Below are 24,277 nucleotides of genomic sequence, written 5' to 3'. Positions count from 1 at the left end.
AACCACTAGCATCACTAACATCAACACCCAATAATTGCTCAATCGAGGCAAGGAACTTCATCTGAATGTCCTGAATTAATCCTTCCATCTCCATACAACTCGATTGGGCGTTCTCATAAGTTGATTTCTTCATGGCTAATGAACAATACCAGCCATGGAAATCATATCCGTCTCCACTATGCACAATGATCTCGCTGACCAAGGTGGAATTAGGAATTTTCTTCAAAGCCTGGAGGTGTGGAATAGTCATCTCTTGGATAGGCCAGAATTCTTCCCAAACTCCCTCCAAATACTGGATTCTGAATACAAGCCTTGTTGTCCTATCATATGCATGGACAAATTGAGTAAGGAAATCATCTGCCTGCTTTCTTGTGCTTTCAATCCACTTTTCCACCTTCGAGTGTGTACCTCTCGCTACCTCACAGTGTGAATGTATTCCATGGTCAACTGCAATAGGGGAAATAAGGGTGGGATTTCCACGCTTTGTCCTTGCAATATACTCTCTAAGTCTGATATTCTCTTCTCTATACCTTTCTTTCTCCGCAACCTCTCTGCCTAACTTCGCATCTATTGCCTGGAGGTTTTCACCAATCTCCTGGAATTCCTGTTTTCTGGATGTACAACCAAGGGCGATTGAAGTGATCTGGAAATCCATAGGAGTAGCAATGTCCGCTGTCACGCCTGCAATAGGAACAACAATCTGTGCAATCTGCATTCCTGTCTCATCTCTAGCTATGTGTGACAAAATCTCCACACTCTTGGGCTCCTTCCCCTTAGCACTCCTAGCTAGGTAGTCATCAATATCATCAATAGGCTGTACCTCTATCATTTGTTTACTTTTCTCCATACTTCTCATCAGCCATTCAGGAATAGCAGCCATCTCCATACCATCATCGAGACATATTTCTTGATCAAGCCCCTTCAATGCCGAGATAACATCATCATCATCATCAGGATTATTCTTGGTCCAATCATATACCTCATTTCCCAAGCTAACTTCCAAAAGGACAGTAGGGGATTCCGGCTGATCATTATTCTCATCAGGAGGTGCATATGTCACTGTGGCATGAAACACTTGAATATTCTCTCGTAGTATCATTGTGTTGGAACACTGCCGAGTCTCCTTATTCTATTCTGTTACTCTAATCACTTCGATTGATGAGACATTGGGAGGGGGTGAAGGAATGATAAGTGGAGGAATGATAGTCTTTTGTTTCTTCTTCATCTCATCAATCTTCTTCCCTCTGGCCTTGACTTCTCCTGACATGTTCTTCCTTCTCTTGGGAGCTTGACTCTCTTCGTCTGCATGAATCCTGACATCACTGATAGTCCTTTGATCATCCTCAGAAGTAGACTCTTTCGACTTCATCCTTTCATATGTCAACTAACTTATTCATCTGTATATCTACCCATATGCGGGAGAAATTCAAGACCTCTCTCATCAATATATTCAGGTCAATTTCTTCTGACTCTGACCAATTAGGCAATAGGATTGCCTTCTTCATTTCACTCTCATACTATGGATGTGTATGATCTCTGTCATCTAATACTTGATCAGGAATGAGGAAAAGTCCACACTTCCTCATGAAATCCATTGACATTCTGGACCACATTCTTCTCTTCGCTGCTTGCTCGTCCATCAGGTTAGCCCAATAATCTTCTATGTCAATTTTGTGAATGAACTTCTCTCCCCTGATCCTTCCGACCTTCTTGTCTGGATCAAATCTTTCTCTTTTCTTGTATGTAGCAAATCGATAGAATGCAAGCTTTTCACTCGCAGTGTTGGCGGCTATGGCAGACTGGCAAACCTCTGACGTCTTCCCAACTGAAATAGGGAATGTCATGCCTGTTTTGTGCTTCTCCATCTGAATAACATCGAACTCTAGAAGCTGTCTCACCACTTCCAACAATATCATTCTGTTGGTCGGATACCTAGGAAGTTTGTAGGGTTCAGATTGAAACCCATGAATCCTGAGGTATGTGAAAGTTGGAAACTGTATATACCACGATCCATAGTTTTCTATTAACTCTGTTGCCTCCTTGGACAATCTTCTGTGGATTCCGTCCTGCAACATCCGTGTGATGTACATAGTGAATGCATCATTCACTCTCTTATAGTCTTCAATTCTATACATGCTCAGCTGGGGGTAGCACTCATGACTCTCGAGCTGTCCTTGCCCATTCCCGACTTCACCTTTGCATATTAATCCTCTGTATGAAACAAACCATGCAAGCAGGTACACCAGGTAAGAAGTCATGGCGAATGACTTGGACCGCTCTACATTCCTCAACTGAAAATCTAGGTTCTCACTTATAATCTTATACCAATTCACTAGTGTTCCTCTAAGACAATCTTGGATGAGGTAGAACATCCATGCATCAAATATTGCTCCCTGCGGCATCCCCATCACTCTGTTGAGTAGGAATATCAAATCACTATATTCCTCCTTAAAATCTATGCACATGAGTGTCTTGGGAGCCTTGGAATGATGAGACCTAGGCTCAATCATCCACTCTTTGTTAATTAAATTCTTACATACACCCATCTTCTTCATGTATCTTTCTACATAATCTTCCTTGGTCACATCCTTCATGTCTGTTCCGGGTGGAATTTCGAACACCTCTGCAATAGCATCCTCAGCAAGGTAGGCGATGACAACGCCCTTAGGAGTCTTGATCATTCTTGTGAGCAGATCGTAACATCGTGCACACTCCAGGATAAGCTCATTGCACTGTATGGACTGTAGAAATCCAGCGGCATGGAAAATGCCACTCTTCGTAATGTTCACATATGTTGGGGAAGGAACTTGATCTCCGACTCCGAACATCCGACGCTGCATTTGGTCGAAGTCTAGGAAATGCATGTTTGTATCAACGATCTCCTTCCATTTGCATGAAATCTTAATCTTTGGATAAAATCTAGTCTCCAGCATCTTCAATAGTTCTTTCCTTTCCTTATATCCCGACTTTGACATCGCACCTGTACGAAGCTCGAAGTTAGACGGGAAAATAAATAACGTTCTTTTAATAAAATTCCCGACTTTGTAAATATTTAACTAATTTAGAGCATGGAGTCAGGAAAATAATCCATACACTTGGTAAATTTTAACAATTAAGTTCAAAGTGTGACAACACTAAGGCATGGAAGCCTTCCATAAAATTCATTAATACCTCCTTATGCTTAGAAAATATGCAAGCTAAAATGCAAAGGAGTATACCAGATAAATGATGACTAAGGAAAGGTGTGAAAAGTTGTGTTTTCACACAATTAATGTCTGAAGACACCTTTCGCAGTCAACAATGGAGGTCAACAATTCTGAAGACAACCTGAAAATCAGACTTTTAAAACATGTTGTAATCTTAAAAAATGTGCATAATCTTGATAAAAATCAGTTCTAATGATGAAAACTGTTGGTTGAAAATTTTGTACACTCGTGAAAGCAAACAAAATTGTGGCTTCAACCACAGTGTGTGAGTATGAAACTGTCCTAATTAAGGGAAGGCTCCCCCTATCTATCTAAAACTGAAATAAAAACAGGATGGGACAACAGTCTTCCTTCTTTCTTCAAGGAAGCCTATATCCTTTTCTCTCCTTAGAAAAGTGATAGCAAGAAAATGTATAATAATGGTAACAACTTCAAATGAAAACGAGAGAAAGGAAATGAAGTTTCCTGAAAGCTCAAGGACTCCCGTCACTTCTTTCGGGACGGGACAACAATATCAAGCTCAAAGACTTGACTGTTGGAAGTCCTATCTACCTTTTGCTATACTAAATTTTACAATGAATAAAAGACAACAGCTGAAAGACTGGAATAATCTATTCTTTCAACACAAAGACAAGAACTAATGCAAGCTCAAAGACTTGCTGCTATTTCTTATCAAGCAATAATTTTTCCCTCAAGAATAGACGCAAGTTCAAAGACTTGCTGCTCGTTCTAGAGATTTCCTATTTTAATTAATCTTCTCTACTTGCAGCTCAAAGACTTCAAATCAGATTGGACTAAGCTCCTTTAGAAACACTTTGCATAGAATCAAAACTTGAGTAATCCTTCTTTATTATTCTTCAAAACCGTCAATTCACATACATAAGCTCAAATACTTCTTACTGTAAATTTGGCAGAGTTTTTGCTTGCTTTCCAAAAGATAAATATTACAATAGACCCCTCCAGTATTTATAGAAGACGAGCCTTGAGAAAAAGGTGGGAGGATCCTAACTAACTTGAGAGATTCTCTCAACCACCAAGATTTATTCAATAACTAACTAAGACTTATTCCAACTACAGTCTTAATCAAACACAACTTGTAGTTGCCTTACATGTAATTACAAAAGTGCAAGTAATGTGTAACTTGCTTTTTACAAAAAATACTTTTACATGTAACTTGTCAAAATGAAATTACAAATGCATAACTAAAACTATTCCATGTGTCTAAAGACACAACTCTAACTGCATCATCCTTTGTCTGTGATGATCTTCATGTCGCTTCAGGATGCTAGAAGTTGAAGTATTTTGGATTGGTAAAGACATCTTGAACCTGAACAGGAACTTGCATCCTTATCTTCTTGCTTGGGGTAGTACTGGCTTTTCAAGAGGGAAAGGGCGACCTTCCTCTTTTCATGTCATGACCATATTTGTCTTGAAAGCATTCTATGCTCTCAACCATGAATTGTTGTTGTATCTCTTCTTTGTATCATCCTCCAATCTTGAAATCTTCTTGCAAAATAAGGCCCATGCCTTAATCCATTGATTTGGTAGACTGTGTGTGCAAACTGGACTGACAAGGGAAGAGATAAATTGATGCAAAAATGGGCTCACAAGTGAATTTCGGGTTTTGGAAGCTGCATTACATGTGTGGGATAAACAAGAGCATTAACTTGCAATTGTGGAGAACAAACATGCAACTTCATATGTGTAATGGGTAACTACAAGTTTGCACTTGTAATTGGACCTTTAAAACTCATTTACAAGTGTTTTTTGAGTGCATTTTGGACCAATTTCGGGTTCTGGATGGCTGACCGCAAGTAGACTTTAAATGAGGAAAATGAATAAAGGTGTGAAATGAGTGGATGAAATGGTATGTACGGATGATGGAATTGAATATGAAAAGATTTTGGGAAGATCATCTTCAAGAAAATGGGAAGAACTTGATTTTTTAATCATTGAAGCTTGATTTTTGGACTAAAGAAGGTTAAGTCTTTGTCCAAAAAGGGAAGAACACTCAAAACATTCCTCTTGCAAATGATTGGGAAGAACACATCAAGAGGTAGAACTCTTTACACTTGCAAATCTCTTTGCAAATTTGGGAAGAACACATCTTTCTTATTTTGAAACTTGATTTTTGGACCAAAGAAGATTAAGTCTTTGTCCAAAAAGGGAAGAACACTAATTTTCCGCTTACTTGCAATCGGGTTTCCAAAACCTGAATGCAAGTAAAGAAGGAGAAATTCCAAAGGGGAAGAACAACTTTACTTTACAAATTAGAAAAATGAAACAAGAAGAAAATAAATCTTACCTTGCTCTAATCTGAAAATGCTTCTTCAACAAGATGATTAATCTTTGAAAGAAGGAAGGAGAACTCTTAAAAAGAAATTAATCGCATTCCAAAACCCTAGCCACGTTTTTGAAAAAATGCCAAAAACTGAAAAACGTGGCAGCAAATGCATGAGAAATGGCATGGAAAATGGCCAAGACTCTTTCTAACCTCAACGCCTTAGCATACCAAGCCAAAATGATTCATAAGATTGTTGATTCGTGACATCTTTAATGAAGAAAAACGTGTTTGCTGTTATAAGCCTAAAAACCAGCAATCTTAACCTCCATGTGGTGTGAAAGGTGTCTGAAAATGCATGGAAATAGGAAGGAATCCTAAACGCCTTCCTCCAACAAATTCTCCACAAAAAATTGCTAAAAATCCTAAAATAAAACGTTTTTTCTTGCAAATCGGGTTTTTTGGAACAAAGAGTAAGTTTTAAATTGCATGAAACAATGAAAATCGAGTTTTTTGGAGGATATAACAAGTTTAAAATTTCACTTTTTCAACATGTTAGGCAAAATCGGGATTTTTTGGCCAAATAGCAAGTTTAAAATGTCAAAAATGCACTTTATAAGCAAAATCGGGTTTTTGGAAACAAAGTGCAAGTTTTAAATTGTCACTTTTTCATCAACAAGGCAAAATCGGGTTTTAAAAATGCAGTTACAAGTTTAAAATCCTAAAAAATGCACTTTATGAGCAAAATTGGTTTTTGAAAAGAAATTACAAGTAAAATTACTTGTAATAGGGAAATAGAATTCCCTTTACAAGTGATTTCACTTAAAACATGTAAAGGGGTTTTTAAATCCCATTTACAAGTTTTATTTTAACATTATAAAAACAACTTTAAGTTATAAAGACATGTAAAGGGGTTTTAAAATCCCATTTACAAGTTTTTATACACTTAAAGTGAAGCTATTGGTAAAACCCCCATTACAAGTTTTATAAAAACTTGCAATTGGAGAAAAATTCCCCTACAAGCCTAAAAGCTTCAAGGAGGGTTTGAAAGACAAATTACCAATTACTGGTAATCATCGAAAAATTCCTCTACATTGAAGCAAAAACATAGCAAATGGACTCGAAATGCGACGAAATTCGAAACGTAGCTTGGGGATGGATCAACGATCGATCCAACCCAAGGATGGGATGAATTTATGCCTCGAGAAGCGTGCCATAGAGTAATTTTTTTCATTTTTTAACAAAAAGTTCTTGTAATGGTCCTTCATTTTTGAAAACAAAAATGAGAACAACAAAAACAATCATATTCAGGAATGTAAGTGTGGCTGGTAAAAATTTAATTTCTGAGGACAAGTCTGAAAATTGAATACTTCAGACTTACCAGCACCTTGCAAAGTAGTTAAAAATCCCTGAAAATGATGAAAAATGGCTCTAGAATCATATCCAAGCAAAATCGCCAAAATGGTTAGGTAGCTGGAAATGAAAATTTCTGAAGACAATCGCCTAACAATGGAGTTTTCAGACCTACAACAGCGATAAAATGGTCTAAAAAATGCACAGAAAACTCCATAAAATACTTCCAAATGCAAAATGCTTAAGTTGGAATTAGCTGGGCAATAAAAACTTAAGTCTGAAAATTAATGGCAGCCATTAATGGAGGTCAAAATCTGAAGCAAACCTCAGATCTGAAGTGAATCGGCAAGCTGGAAATGATGGCAGCCACCAAGCATGAATGAAAATCCACCAAAATGTGGCACAAAACACCTCTCAAAGCAAAATCGAAATTTTCCCAACTATGGCGCCAAAATGGAATTCTGAAAATGTTGTTAATGGTAGCCTTGATTTGCAGCAATGGAGGTCTGGACAACAAGCAAATAATGGAGGAAAATATAGCCCAAGTCTCCAAACATAAAATCGCCAGCTTTCACCAAAAAATGCCAAATTTGGAAAAATCACCAAACTTAGCAAAATCGAAATTCTGAAACTGGTATTTAATGGAAGCCAAGAGGAATAGATCAGCAAGTTGGAAAAAATGGAGGAAAATAAATCCTCAATCCCACACTTTACCAAAAACGCCTTGCTAAAAAAAATTCGCCCAACTTGGAAAAAACGTCTTTCATGGAGACACTTGGTAGATTTAATAATAAAATAATGCTAAGTCTCCTCTTTTATAATTGCTTTCACCTCTCACTTTCACCACACAAGCAATGTGGGATAAAACAATTGCTTAAATACTTGCTTGGTGAAAACCTAACTTGCTTCTAGAAGATTAAAATATTAAATGATTATTGCAATTTATTAAATTTTGCTTTTAAATTTTAAATAATCATTAATAATTATTTAAAAGCAATTAAAAATGGGGCTTATTTATTAAAATATTGCAAATTAAATCCAAAATAAGCCTCCAGGGGAAAATCGACTTGGGTTGGGATTGAAAAATCCCTTCAAAAATCATTAAAATGTCAAAATTTATCCCATAAGGGAAATTCGACCCTAGCTTGGACAAAAATCCATGCATAAATTCATCAAAATTGCACACAAAAACCTCCCAGGGGAAAATCAATATGAGCTTGAACAAAAATCCAGACAAAAATACACTCTACTTGCAAAAAATCACTCCTAGGGGAAATTCGATGGCAGTCTGGATTGAAAAATCCACACTCCAAACTCGCTTAACTTGGAAAAAACCTCCCTGGTGGAATTTCGACCTCATTCTGGATGAAAATCCGGATTCAAAACTCTTCAAAATATTCCCAGTGGAAAATCGACCTCTGTCTAGATGAAAATCCTGACAAAAATCCTTACAAATGCTCTTAGGGGAAAATCGACCTCTGTCTGGATGAAAATCCGAACAAAAATCCGCACTTAGTTGTCACAAAAATCCTGGTGGAAAATCGACCCAGGCATGGAATCATCCTCAACGTTGTCTACATTTTCGTCCGCACTCCTAGTGGAAAATCGATGGCAGTCTGGATAAATCCTGACACAGCCAAATTTTAGCACTTCCAGGGGAAATTCGACTTGGGTATGGATAAATAGTGGGGGAAAATAGTAGCCAGTGTGGTTTCTAGGGGAAACCCATGTGTAGTGTGGATTTTGAGAGGGGGAATGGGTTGGGTAGTCTGGAATGTGAGGGGAAAAGCACCTCTAGCATGGAATTTAACCCTTTAACCTTTGGAATAAGGATTTCCCTTAAGATTTTATCATTTTAACCACTCAAAATCACTTAGAAACATTAAATTTAGACTGGACTTAGGCAAATTTTCCAAAAATATGAGCGAAACGCTAGGAAAATATTGGAATAAAGTGCGAAATCATCATAAATAACACCTTAGGAGTGAGAAAACAACTCCAAAAGGTCTGTGAATACCTTGGCACTTTAAAATCATTGATGCGTGTGTTTAAAAACACGTTAACGTTCAATAGGTCTACACTTAGCAAAAACTTAGGATCATTAAAATATCAACGTTTGCAACTTGATCCTATAACTTCAAAAACCCTAGACGACACTAGGCATGATCAAAACTTCGAGATTCGGGCACGGGAAACGCAAAATTGCCCACTAAGCAGCCAAAACCCTAACCTAACAACGCAGAAAGCCGACAAAGAGGGGGTCCCGTTAGCAATGGGGCGATGTGTGAAAAGGTCACAACAGACTGTACGGTATTCCTCTTGTGGTTTGTACGACCTCTGCCTTTGGTTGCTGTACCTGTAGCGTGGTCGAATGACCTCTCCCTAATTGCATCCTTGTATACCGTACGATGCCTCATGTACGATGTCCGTACGACTTTCATGTATGTCGTAGGATGTCTCCTGTGCCATATCCGCCGTATGGTTTCATCGTACACCGTACCCTTTTCTCTACGTAGTTTATGTCGTACGCCATACGGATCGAATGAATGGACTACGTCGTATGGAATGGCTGGATGAGCTACGCCGTATGAGTTGATTAAACTAGGTACGCCGTACGGGTGAGCTACGTCGTACGAAATGGTGCTTTGTCGTGCGTCGTATGGAATGGTGCTCTGTCGTGCGTTGTACGGAATGGTGCTCTGTCGTACCCCGTACGGACTCCTCGCCTTGTCATATGGAATGGTGCTATGCGCTTGTGTTTCGACCGTACTTGTTGACAGTACAATGTACGGTATTTCTGCTTCTTCACCTGCACTGTATGGATTCAACTTCTCCTATGGCTGGATGGAAATGTTCCTTACCTCTCTCGATTTTGTCCTGCTGTCAAGTCTGCTTCCCCGACTCTCCCTTGACCGTACGGATCTCCAGCACTCTGCTTCTCTAGTTTGTACGGTGTAGCTGGGGCTCTTAGCTTTGTGTGGTAACCTCATCATATTGACGCAACCTGGACCCTTAGGAACCAACTTGCTCTTGTCTGCTCTGAACCGTACGACTGAATTGCTTTCGGCTGATGTGAACCGTTTAGCGTATAGTATTAACTTTTTCGAGGCATATCCACTAGGCTCTACAACATCCAATTTTAGATCCTCGCCCTGTGAATCTTCTTTGTACACCTTAGATACTTCCCCATTCCCACTCGACGACCTCTGTTCATACGGTACAGGCTCACTTGGTAATTGTTCGTACAGCCCAAACACACCAACGCCGGATGTGCATAGATGAATATTGTATGACAGACTTTGTACTTCCTCAATTTGGCCAATTTGTAGCATGTTACAGTTGGGGTGGGAAACTTCATAATTCTCCATCTGCGAGTGGAATAATCCATTAAGAGAACTCGTCTTCAGAGCAATCTTATAGTTTGAGCACCCCTTCATCGTTGGGTTTCATGCCTTTCCTTCCTCCGTCCATACCTTACTCTCCACCCTCAGACTCAGAGTCTGAGGGTGCCAATTTTTCACTCACCGCCTAGTTCCTCAAGTCAATGACGTGCTTCCTCTTGTCACTCTCGATCGAGAGTGTGTTTCGCTTCCAGTTATGATTCGCCTTGGCAATAACCAACGATCCCCTCCCGAGGAGTGCATCGTATGCCTTCTTCTGTAACCGGATAACTACAAAGTCCAAGAAAAATTGTTGTGTCCCAATAATTACTTTTTGTGCCATCAATGTTCCCAACGGTTGGATGTCGTGTTGGTCGGCACCTACCAAGTGGAAGGTTGGCGGCCAAAGCTTCGGCTTCCCCAAACATTTCCATGTGTCTTTTGGTAGTACATTTACTCTCGAGCCTCCATCGACAATGGTGTTTGTCAACTTCTTCCCCATTATTTCCATCTTGACGATCGCCGGCTTCCTCCTGATGCTAACCGTCAACAACATTGGATCACTGGACTCATTCCCTTTGGCTGATGGTTTTCCCGTCAAATTCCTCCTCGTGTGGCTTACATTGGTTTTGGAAGACTGTGTTGTCACTGATTGTGTTGGTAATTGCCATTCTTAGTTGCGACATAGTTTGAAGAAGGTCTACCACCTTGATGGGTATGGTTGTTTGTAGCACCTGCTGGACTATGTTCTTCTCTGACTCTCGCAATGACATACTTGCAGTTCCATTGGAAGTTACTCATTCCTTCGCCAACACTTGTTCTACTTCGGCTTGTTCCTTTTCCATACCAGAGTTTGAATACATTGTCTTCTTTGTTTGTGCTCTTGTGATTGCCAAAACTACGTCCTCTTGTTCCTCCAAGTCCAGCATATTAACACCCTTCTGATTCGGGTAGTTGGTGTCTTCATGGTCACTTGGTCCACACCATTTGCACAATAATTGTATGTTGTCTTTCATGTTATGGCAGTCTCTCGCAAAGTGTCCCCTTTCACTACATTGTCGGCACTTTATGATAGGACGTCCTTTGGAGTCGTACTGTATTTGGTTTCGCTCTCGTTGGTTTCCATAACCACTTGGTGATACATTCTGTGATTTCGATGGGCTGGACTCTCCCTGTGTGAAGAGTGCTTGTGTACTCCTCATCTTCAAATTGTACGGGCACTTGTTGATTGAATGCCCCAACACTTGGCAAATTTCACGAAACATATTTCTAGGACAATTAGCTTTCGTGTGCCCCTCCCTTTTGCACTCAATACACCATAGTTCATTACCTTCGTTGTTGGTTCCTTTCTCAACCTTCAATTCTTTCATCATTCTCAACATATCCCGTTGCAGGGCTCGTACGGTTTTGGATTCTTCGTCATTGCTACCTTCGGTGCTCTCACCATCATTGGTCTTCCTCTTCTCTCGGGAGGAGGTTTTATTTTCACTCTCGATGTCCATCGCTCGATTGTACGCATTGGTGTATGAGGACAGAGGCACTACTTTCATCTTCTTGTGCAGTGAGGGTATTAATCCCTCTGTGAACCACCTCTTCTTCAACCCGTTGGCTGGCTGGTTTTCCATCTTGTTCAATAGTTCTTTGAGCCTACGGTTGTAAGCGCGTACACTCTCATTTTTCCCTTGCTTAGTATTATAGATTTCGGCCACGATCTCATTATCATCCCTCAAGAGTTTGAATTCCTCCTGGAATGCCTTCTTCAAATCACTCCATCTCGTCTTGTGCTGGGTGTCAAGGTCTGTGTACTAGTGAATGGCGATCCCCCGAAGGGTGGCGGGAAATGCCTTCAGCCAGTAGTCCCTGTCATCGTGGCCATTTGCCTCCCAAATGGTTATGCATGTTTTGCAATGTCGTACCGGGTCCTCCGACCCGTCTCCCATGAACTTCGACAGTTTTTGCTTCTCCTGGGTGTTCAACATTATTTTCATTCAGAAGGTACGTGTGTATTCGCCTTGTGTGCCGGACCTGGGTGGACTGTTTCGACTGCTATGTTTCGGCGCTTTCCCTGCACTCTCGGCCACATAGGCATCCTCTACATGTCCACCTTTAGCGTCCCCAACACTTCGAGTACTTCCAAGTGTGTTGGACTTGAGTGAACTGTTCCGACCGCTACATTCCGGTGCTTTCCTTACACTCTTAGACATGCACGCGTCCTCTACACGTCCACCTCTAGCGTCCCAACACTTCGAGTACTTCTAGGCTTCGACTCGTCTCTGTGCTCCCTCCGGCCGAGGGTCGGCAGATCACCTAATCACTTGGTCTTGACCACCCTGTGGCCTCTTCTCACCTTTGATGGGATCTACGGACATGAATCACTCAAGGTTGACCCGATTTCTTTTAAGGCAACGGTGCCAAAATGTTTGCTGATACAACTGGTAAATTAAGTACAGGAAATAATAATGTACATGACAATGCATACCAGACACGACAAAAAATATCTTTATTCGCACATTCAATTATTACAGAGAAGAGACCAAAGATGGTCGGCCAAGGATTACACTAGATCCGACAATACCATCCCCCTTCCTTGACAGTACATGACATATTTAAAGGACCCGATGGTTGCCGAGAGGTACACAACCGTCAACCAACCAATACATAACCACCCGAGACTGACAACCCACTCAATACAATTAATTAATACCTTGTCGGATAACAAATATTATCAAACATAACAATAGGGAATTTATGCCGACAACACTTTCCACTTCTGGAATGGGTGCCCATGCTTTAGCTGTTTTTGATCCATTTCACCTGCTTTTTGACTTTCCGGATTTAGTAATGTTCATGAATATTCAGTCTCTAGTGTTTGCCTGCGAAGAACCTGCCTCAAATAGACTTTCCAAAAATAGAAAGTGTTTCATAATGTCAAATTTAGGGCAAAACAGGACGCAAAGACACTAAAAATAGAAACTTACTAAAAATAGTAAGATTGATTTTTGGTGAAATGAAGACAATCTAGGAGGCAATGAAATCCCTAAAAAATTTGCTCAGAAATCGCTCAAATATCACATGCAGGTTCCTTAGAGGGTTTTGATTCCAATGCAACACTCAGTTTTTCAAAAACCCTGGAGGAAAACCTTGAAATCTAGGACTGAAGGAAAAACCCTAAAACGGACAAAACGAACCCTAGACTTAGCCAAATTTGCTCAAACGAGCTGCAGACTTGATCAAACCAACTCCCAAACACTTGTAGACTGAGGGGACTGCCGTGAAAAGACCTGAAAACCAAGACCAAAAGACCTAGAGGGCCTAAAAAGTAGGAGGTCCCCATTTGTAATGGGGTGATGTGTGAAAATGTCACAACCCCTCAATGTAGTTGTTGGAAGAGAAATTGCAATAGGGTGCCCTTAGCTGTTCTCTCCCTTTCACAGTGCAATATGGTGTACTACTAGCTGTTCTCCCCACCGGCCACTGTTAGCAGGGTGCCCTAAGCTGTTCTCCTTAATTGCAGATTCTTTCCTTCCTCACCCTACATGATGGATCATTGTATCCTATCATCAAGTGCATAGATGCATAGACCAGACAATCAAGCTTTTTTTGTTATGCATAAGCCAACCATAGTAAGAGTAACAATATACAGATAATAACAATGTGTTATCTATTTAGTATTCTACTTTCTACCAATGCAAGATAGATATTAATTCCTGCATTATACTTCATAGCGAGATGCTGATTAGTATGACAATGCTGTCTAACTTGTTAATAGTAAGATTGCTGACCTCTTGGTTGTTTTCTGATTTATTCTTTGATATTCGATCTGACTATATAATATCTTATCTGCTGATGTCTTATATTCCTTGTGGCTGCTTTCCTGATGCTGTTTGTTATGATTTTTGTGATTGTGGTTCCATGATCTTCCATTCTCATTATGATCTTATATCTACCCTCATTCTCATTAGTATTCTATTTTTGCTTTGGCAGTAGTTCTTTAGTCATTAATCTTTTGCTTGTGAGAGGTTATGGTGCCTTGTCATCAGGATGCGGTCAAGTCAGCATTTCCATGTCTTGGACTAGGATGAGTAATCTCCACCTTCCCTTAAGTCAAAAAATGCCTAAGTGTGGGATAAGAGTCATGGTCTTTATGAGAGGTGATTCACAATGCAATCCATAGGCTAAGTCATGATATAAGTTCTATGAATGATGAGCAACTCTCAAGAAAATAGTGTGATAACCCCTAAGGTATCACATAATGTAAAAGTATTTACATAATGTCAATATATTTATAGATTAATTAAATAAGTTCCAAATAAATAAATGATTAAATTAATAAAATATATTTAATATATAATAAATGTCAATCAAATATTTAATACATTTAAATATGACAAAAGTGAATTATTTAATATTTAATAAATCTTTTACAAAAAATAAACCGAATAAGCAAAGCAAATAATAAATAAAACAAGTAAGTTAAGCACAAGAGGTGTGACGGTGATCACCACCGCACCCCTCCATGCAGAAGGGCATTGTGAAGGGGTACAACCCCTCACGGATGCAAATAAATATGGAGAAAGGAGAAGGCAAGGAGGGGAGCAACCAGTGTTGGAAAGAAAGAGACATTGGCTGCGTACAAACAGGTACGTGTAATGTGTTTTCATGCAATGTTAATAATATGTTAAATGTAAATGGAATATAAGGGTCAGCATGCTATTACAATGTGTTTTATTTTAATAATGAATATAAGTAATATGTTAATATCAAAGAACGTAAGTAAATAACATTAATAATATGTTAATATATGTAAATGGAATATAAGAGTCAGCATGCTATTACAATTTGTTTTATTTTAATAATGAATATAAGTAATATGTTAATATCAAACAACGTAGGTAATTAGCATGTTAATGTTATTTACTTCATTAATGAATACAATATATATAGATTAACACATTAGGGAATGAACATGTTTGATTAATGAAATTAATAACAATATGTGATAGTTAGGCATATTTTAAATATATGTTAACAAGTACGTATTAAGGAATAGTTAAGAATGTGTTAATAATGTGAATTAAGAAATGGAAATAATAATAAAATTGTCAAATGCAATATAAATATGACTAAATAATGAAGGCCATAGGGGGTGGACTCCCTTAAGCCTAATGGAGGGATACGCGAATCCGTGGTTGGCAGTATATAAATATATATATACTGATGATCTATATGCATATATGAATGGCTTGGTTGACAAGTTCATCCAAGAAGAGACGGATCTGGCCGGTCCTATCTAATGGACTTGGGTGATGAGGTACATCACCCAAGGCAAGGAATTGACTTATGGTCTGCCTTGGATGGCTTGGGTGTAAGAAATTACACTCAAGACAGGGATCGAATTAACCTTCGATTTCTTGGATGGCTTGGGTGTAAGAAATTACACCCAAGACAGGAATTTAATTAAAACCTTGGTTCTTGGATGGCTTGGTAGGAATCGAATTCACCTTCGTTTTCCTGGATGGCTTGGGACCAAGAGTGGTTCCAAGAAGGCGAGCCTCACAGCCGCCTAAGGACATACTTTGTATGGCATCGTATCCTTTTTATAGATAAGAATTGTGATTAATGTTAATTAAGTAATCTTAAAATTAAATTGCAAGATAATTTAGTGACAAATTGATGTATATGTTGTATACTAACAATTTGTTTTGCAGGACAGTGATCCCTAACTAGTAGGGACATTACAAATAGGAACGCTTCAAAGACTGGATGATGAAGAATGAATATCAAAATTTTTACAAGTATGGATGAAAGTAAGTCTTGAGTTCTCAAATTCCTTGACCTCAAGGAATCCATGACATGGAAATTTTATGAGCTAGGTTGAGTGGAAGTTGCACTATCAAGAAGTATGAAAGCTGATGAGTGAATTTATCCATGATTTCAGGATCAAATACAAGTATCTACCCATTAATCCCCCAAGATCCAAGACTTGAGAGAGTGATTTGCCTTGAGTACTCATATTCCTTGACCTCAAGGAATCCATGACCTTAGTGAAATGCTGTGATGATCAATCATTCGAGCATTAGGCGAAAGACATAAGTTGATGAAGCTTTAAATGTTTACAACAAGGGAGATCATGTCTAACCAAACTTGCAACAACTACGTTTCATTTGGTGAAAACAATGATTTTAAGAAAGAAGTGATCTTGAAGAAAATGAGCAAAGTCATCCTTGAGTGCTCAAATTCCTTGACCACAAGGAATCCACATGATTTGGGAATCTTGAAAGAGATAAAAGATAAATATCGCGTTAACTCAATTTATCCTTTGATTTTTAAAGTTCACAAGCAAAGTGATTTTAATGATTAAAAGAATTGAACACCTTAATGAAGCAAAATAAAAAAGAAGTGAAGAATGATTGAAGGAGATGAACTGATCATTTTTCCTTGATCTCAAGGAATCCATGATGTGACTTCTCAAATTCCTTGACCTCAAGGAATCTGTGATTTGAGGCTTGAAGGTGAGGTGAAGAGAAAGTTGGATTATCCAAATTCATCCTTCAGGATTTTCAAAAATTGCAAACAAAATATCTTTGATGGAAATAAGAGAAAGCTGGAATGATCAACAAAGTTGAGGGAGGAAGTTAAGTGTTATGCTCAAATTCCTTGTCTTCGAGGAATCCACGATGTCACTTCTTAAATTCCTTGGGTGGCGCTAATACAACCTCACACAAGTCGGCCGTGAAAAGAGAATTAAACCCTTTAAAACATCAAAACAAAATCAGCATTCTAAGTCGGCCTACTTGTAACATTTCAAAATTCAAAATTTATAAAACATGTCTTGGTCGGCCTCTTTAGAATGTGAAGGGTTGTGACTCATGCTTGAGCGCCTATATAGAGGTGTGAGCATTTCCTTTGCTCACCAAATCCAGATCTAATTCAATCCCTTCAAGAGCAAGTCAAAATCAGAGCAGCGATTAGAGTTTGATCAGCAGCATTAGGGTGGATTCCATCAGGCATTAGAGGTAGAATTCAATCATTATCAGTGAATTTGATTAGCCATCAAGAGAAATATCATCCAATTCCAATACAGCAAATAGCATTGAGGCGAATTCAAATCTCAATAGGAGCTAATTTCTGTGCATTGGCAGACCTGGAAGCATCATTCACTGAGTTGAAATCCGACCTACAGCCCTGGGCAACACCATTCCAAACCCTAAAGTGTGAATTGCAGGGCAGAAATCAGGTGAATTCCAGCTGGTGGGAAAGAAAATCAGACTTAAGGAGGATAAATCAAATTCAGAATCATACATTTTCAAAGTGCATTTCCAGATTTGAACTATCATTTCCAGAAGCTCTAACTGAGAATTTCCAGATTTTGGGGGGTTTCATGAAGTAAACTTTGTGTTTTCTTTATCTTTTCAGGTCTGACACAAAAGGCAGTGCAAGCAATGATGAGGAATGATTGAGTGAGACATCCCAACAGATTTAAGGGGTCAAAAGTTCAAGGAAAAATATCAACATAGCCAGTAAACAGGTGCAGCTCATGCTCGGATGCAAGACTCAACAAGGTGGTGAAGGAATTGAGATTCGCAAGCATGAAGGAAAAGAAGAGTACAGTACAACATCGTCTATCTTCATGAATAGCAGGGAGAGAATGTGACAATAATGCAATGGAAGATTCACCACATCAAGATAGAGGAATTCCAAAAGAGGAAAAAAATAGCTCGTTGGATGATTTACAACATCAAGATTCACACTGCATCAAGGCTCATGAAGAGGAATGAATACCTCAACATGAAGACTCATCAACACAAAGAGAATACTTCAAGATCAAGTAAGCGGATGGAGGGGAAGCTCTCCACAATACTTCAGCAAGGCAAGGTAGATCAATCACTAGTGCAAGGAGAGGGTCAAGTACGCCAAGCATAGACATTACAAAGTCTTCATCAAATGTAACACAATGTTGGAATTCTCAAGTGGAAGAAGATAAAATGAAAATGTGATCAAGTTAGACAGTTTCAAAAGGAAAATCAAGAATATTGGCTTGATCATCTATGATTTTACAATTTGGGAATATTTCTCATCATCATCACATTCATCAAGGAGCAATTTGAAATGTTCAGCATCAAGAGATATTGCTCAACCACACACTTTGTGATGATCTACAAGATGAGCAAGTTGAGGTGGCACCTAGTCATCATCAACCCAATCACATCATTCCCAGTCAAAGCGTCTAGATTCAATGTACTTGACTCATCCAACGAGGAGGATAACTACCATATGTGGAGGCACAAAGTTCAATGTACCTAACCTCATCACTCATTGGTCGACATTCAAAGAAGTACATGTGTCCCACATAATGTGATTTTCTCATTGGTCAAGAAAGTGTAACAAACCCTAATTAGGGTTTTATTGTAAAATCTTGGTCATTGATTTGAGAATCAACCTGAGCCATTGAAATGTAATGAGCTCTCTATATAAGGCTTAATCCTCTCATTTGTAAAGATTAATAGTTAATAGCAAAAAGCAGTTAGTAGTAGAGTAGGAGGAGAAGGCAGAAATTGTTGCCAAGGCATGTAGATAAACATACTTTTCATTGAATTTATGGTGGATAGTTGTGTTTCTTCTAGATATTCCATGGTTTCTTGTTATATCCTCAAATTAGATAAAGTTCATTTATTATGATGAGAAGTGTGATAACATTCGATGAATCCTTTCCGTTCATACCATTTACACATTGTTGATTGCAAGTTGTATTGCATGGTTAGTTTGAACCTAATTATTATTGTGGCTAAGTTCTATTGTGAATACTTCTTTTGGATTGCGCCAGTATTGGGTATTTGAATGGATTGTTTAAAATATGAAGATCTTTCACTACCTTAGGAGATTGCAATCTTTCTATGGCGTTGTGAGCTATCTCTAGTTAAGTAGAAAGTAGTTTCATGAAGGATTTGTCTATCAAAGCATCATTCATTATTGTCATTGTCCTTAGGAATTAAGAGTAGGCATAGATTCTCTAAATCCTTTCTTGTTTTGTCCTTTTTTCATTTGAGTTTGAATTAGTTTAGGAGAAGAAGCATCACATGATTGATACATCCGATTTTCATGTTCCAGTTGTAGTTCATAAACCTAAGTCCTCTTGTATTTTTATGATATCACTTTCTAATTTGCATGTTTAACTATGTCTTTTGTATTTTAAACCTATATAATTTAAAATGATTAACACATTTGGCACACAGTACTGTTGCTATGTAAATGGAATGCTACTAATGTTCAAGGGAGTGCTATATTATAATGTTTCTATTGTTTGTATCATCTAAGGATTATTGAGTAGTTGTTGCACGAGTTGGTAAATCATCACAGTTTTACAATTTTGTCTCATACATATTAATGTGTCATCCTTTTAGTGACTTTTTAGTCGTACATGACACTTCTAGGGAAGCCTCACTTGTTTTTGAGTATTTCAATTAAATGGTGTATAGGTTTTATGAGATCACATTTTTGGTGGATGATCTAGTTTAGTTTATGTGTGAAATAGGAAATTTATTGCAGCTAGATTTTCTGTTATTGACATAGACAAGGTTGAGTAAATGTCAAAGATGGATCATATTGTATTGCAAATGCACAACTGTTCATATACAATGAATAATGTATGTTCGTCTCTCAGTAATACAATTCTTTTTGACCCCAGTAGTGCAAAGATTCACTAAAAGTTTGTCTGTCTTAGGTGATCGAGGTTTTCAAGAGGGAATGATATCGAGCAATTGTCCAATTAACAATCATGATTGGTTCAATTATTTTTTAGCTTGAGTAGTATAGTTTTCTAATCAGGGTTTTCTGCAAATAAAGCACAAAATTTACTAGAATGTATACTAGGAGCATCACTAGTTTTAAATGTGACTGAATTCACTACCACATCTAGCTTTAGCTATTAAATCTTGCCTATGAGTGGTTACATTTGACAATATAAGATTAATGTTAATCCTTTTATCAACATGACAAAGAAGGTGAAGAGAGTTATCTAACTGGTATTTGTCATTACCATAGTTATAGGACTCGTCTAGACTTGCCAAGAATCAGGGAGTTCCGAGGTGAGCTAGGCCAAATGAGTCCTAGAAACTTGAGACTTGGGTTTTGTTGCGACGTTTCACACATTGCCCCATTGCAAATGGGGACCCTCACTTTTTTGCTTTCTAGATTAGTTGTCTTAGCTTAGCTGGTGGTGGTAGTAGGGTCTTTTGCTATTAGCCTTTTGTTTGAAGAAGTGCACTTTATCAAGTGGCTAGGCAATGGTAGAGTCATTTCTCCCTCCTTAGGCTGGATAGAGGTCGAGTGATGTCAATTTGAGCATGGCAGGTAAGGAAGGTCAGTTGCAGGAGCAAAATTTGTCTATGGGAAAATTTCCATTGCCCTTTGGTAGGAGCGATTTCCATTGCCTAGGTTTTGACCGACTTCCTTTTCCTTTGTTTAGGAGCAAATTTCCTTCTCTTGCCCTCTGTGGGGTCTAGGATTCCCTTGGCCATCACAAATTGCAATGTGTAGCTTTGATCGAGCAACGAGTTTGATCTTTTAGCCTGGCCTGATGCAAAATTTGGCTAAAGTACAGGAAAATTTCCCTTGCTCCCATCTAGGAGCGAATACGTCTTCCTTTGCTCCCTCTTAGGAGTGAATGTGCTTCCATTGCTCCCTTCTAGGAGCGAATACGTCTTCCTTTGCTCCCTCTTAGGAGCAAAATGTTCTTCCATTGCTTCTCCCTTCTAGGAGTGAACACGTCTTCCTTTGCTCCCTCTTAGGAGCGAAATGTGCTTCCATTGCTCCCTTCTTGGAGTGAATACGTCTTCCTTTGCTCCCTCTTAGGAGCGAAATCCTCTTCCATTGCCCTCATCTTGGAGTGATATGAACTTTCTTGAACATTTTTGAGGGTAAGGAGCAAGTTTAAGTACCTTCAACATCATTTTGATCATGGAAAGACGCAAATGCATCATAATTTTTACTAAGGAATGGAAAGAAGATGGCAAATTTGAGACTACTTCCATTGCTTCCTTCTAGGAGTGAATACGTCTTCCTTTGCTCCCTCTTAGGAGCAAAATATGCTTCCATTGCTCCCTTCTAGGAGCGAATACGTCTTCCTTTTCTCTCTCATGAGAGCGAATTTGCTTCCAAAGCCTCCCTTAATGATAATTTGACACATCTACACACTAGGAGAGCAAAACAAGATTTAATTGATGAAAAGAGGAGAATTGATGAAACCTAGCTAAGTGGTGAATTTGAAGGTTACTTCTATTGCTCCTCATTAGGAGCGAATATGCCTTCCTTGGCTCTCTCATGGGAGCAAATTTGATTCTAAGGCCTTCCTTGACGTTAATTTGACACATTCACATGCATGGATGGCAAGAATACCCAGACATGAGTCGATGGAACCTAGCTAAGTGGCAGAATTAAGACTATTTCCATTGCCCTCACCTTGGAGCAAATTCCTATTCCATTGCTCCCTTCTAGGAGTGAAAATTACTTCCATTGCTCCCCTGCAGGAGTGAACCTCCTCCATTGGCATTCAAAAGGTCAAAAATTCTTCTTTTAGTGTGATAGGTGTATTGATTCAGTCAATTTCTTATTTCATCAATATGATTCAAAATGTTTTCTTTTCTAGGTTTGATGGGAGAATCAAAGCAAGGAGTGAGGAAGCACATTCAAGATTACATCAAGATGTAACACAATACAAGGCAAGCATGACATTCAAGAGAAAAGATTCTGTTGACAAGCACAATGATACCAAGAAGGTGACTGCGCAAGAAGGATTTCAAGATATTCAAAAGATTTCATAAAAAGGAGAGGTCATACAATTACCTCAAGAGAAGATAGACAAGCAAGGGAAGAAGGTCAAACTTGATCATCATCACACCAAGCTTTGAGCAAGTGAATAATGTTGAGTATCAAGAGATATTGCTCAATACTCATTCATGATGATGAATCAAGTCTACAAGTACAAGCAGATTGAGGTGGCATCCCAATCACTACTCCACCAATCAGAGGGAGTTCTACATCAACATGTCCTGATTCAATGAACCAAGCTCACCCATGGGGGCACAAACTCTAATGCACCTACCCCCACTATCTATTGGTCAAACGCTCCAAAAATGACATGTGTCTAAGCATTGTAATTATTTCATTGGCCAGGATAAAGTTTGTTGTAACAAACCCTTATTCATTGTAAAGTCTTGGTCTTTGATGGGGTTTGATCCTAGCCACTCATTGTAATGAGCTCTCTATATGAAGCTCAAGCTCTTCATTTGAAAAGGCCAATAATAGATAGTTTAGAAATAGTGAATAGGAAGTTAATAGCGAATAATAGATAGCAGCTAGAGTAGACTAGGAGAAGAAGAAACTGTTTCTAAGACTTGTAAATAGAGATGTTCTTTTCATTGAAGTTATGGTGAAATGTGTTATTTTAACAAGTCCCATGGTTTCTACTTCTCATTTACTTTCAAGTATCTTCAACTGAATGGAGGAAGTTGTTGAATGCATTTGCGTGGAATCCATTTAGTCCATACCACTAGCCTCTTGCTGATTGTAAGTGTGCCTTGTGTGGTCAACTGAAATTGTATAAGCTTAACTTCAATTGTTATACATCCATAGTATGCGTTAGCTTGAGTGGTAATCAATTTTTGATGATAATGATTCGAACATCTTTGAATTGCACTTTAGAAGATTGCACTGAGCTTGTGTCAAATAGTTCGGTTTGATGGTGAGACCTTGCCCAATAGGATTCCATTGAATCATTCACTCTTCTCTTGCATTCCTAAAAGTAGTGTAGTCTTCCTATACCCTATCTCTTTTGCTCTTTTTTTATTCTCCAAGCAAGTAGATAGAATCTAAGTTCCAGTAATTCAAGCATTCATGTATAATGTAAGACCCCTTAAAGAAACAACAATCACAACGACCAACTGTGTTTATCCACATGTCATGACTGATATTGAGGAACCTTGGAGTTATCTCGAGTGATTCTTATGCGAATCTTCAGCATTTGAGAGACTTTGGTCAAGAGAGGATAAGATACTTTTGGGCATTTTATTTTGTGTTCGCAGGTGCCTAAAAACACATCAATAGGTTCTAGGCGAGTCCTCAAGAAAAAAATAAAAAAACGATAATAAAATATGTAATGTGCTCTACATTTTAGTTACATCTCAAAAAACTTACAACCTTTCAATGGTGCTGCCCCTAGAACCTTGCGGCCCATCAAACTATAAGTCTAAGCAAGTAGCAAGCCGATGATGCATTATGATCACAAAATCTACAAAATACATCTTGTTTGTTGCAAATCTTTGCATCTTTACAGTCAAAGCTACATCATCATCATCCAAGACCTATCTTTGATGTGAGTGCATGAATTGGAATGATGTTGGGAATTGGGATGAGTAAGGTAGGCTTCTCTTAGCCATCTTGATACCATCGGCGTGTTGCCTCCAAACCCCCATCAAACTACAAGTCTAAGCAAGTAGTAGGCCAATGATGAATGGTGGTGTCTATCCAGCTGATAGAATGGTTCTTTCATTTGATAGTGAAGTGCTTTTTATAATGAGCAAGTGGTTCATTTTGTTGTCTGGATAGCCATTTCGATGATGAATTATGATCACAAAATTCACGAAATACATCTTTGTTGCAAATCTCTGCATCTTTACAGTCAAAGCTACATCATCATCATCCAAAATCTATCGTAGATGTGAGTGCATGAATTGCTGTGATGTTGGGAATTGGGATGAGTAAGGTAGGCTTCTCTGAGCCATAGACTTATATTTTTACTTTTGACATTTGTTTGGATGCCATGGATTTCATATTCCATGAGTTTTGTATATATTTGACAATATTTATATATCTAAATGTGTTATTTCCTTCAGCTAAAAGTTTGCGTTTATACTTATGTGATCGATGTATACTTGTGTATGTGATCAAAGTAGCTTCTGTTTGATGAGGTTATTGTGTCTTTAAGGTTTGTTTATTAAAGGGTGCATGAAACAAGTTTTAAATCCTTAATAATCTTTGAATTTCTTGGGGTTTTCAATTTG

General features: G+C 38.5%; 1 protein-coding gene across 1 annotated transcript in view; it reads left to right on the top strand.

Annotated features, from left to right (window-relative positions):
• Positions 1-24,277, top strand: part of LOC131043951 (uncharacterized) — a 153,411-nt gene that overhangs the window by 68,531 nt on the left and 60,603 nt on the right. The gene's annotated exons all lie outside the window — the stretch shown is intronic.

This window comes from Cryptomeria japonica, chromosome 1, assembly GCF_030272615.1.
Source record: "Cryptomeria japonica chromosome 1, Sugi_1.0, whole genome shotgun sequence".
Classification (NCBI taxonomy): Eukaryota; Viridiplantae; Streptophyta; class Pinopsida; order Cupressales; family Cupressaceae; genus Cryptomeria; species Cryptomeria japonica.
The sequence above is the reverse complement of the archived record's forward strand: the minus strand, read 5'-3'. Positions and strand labels throughout refer to the sequence as shown.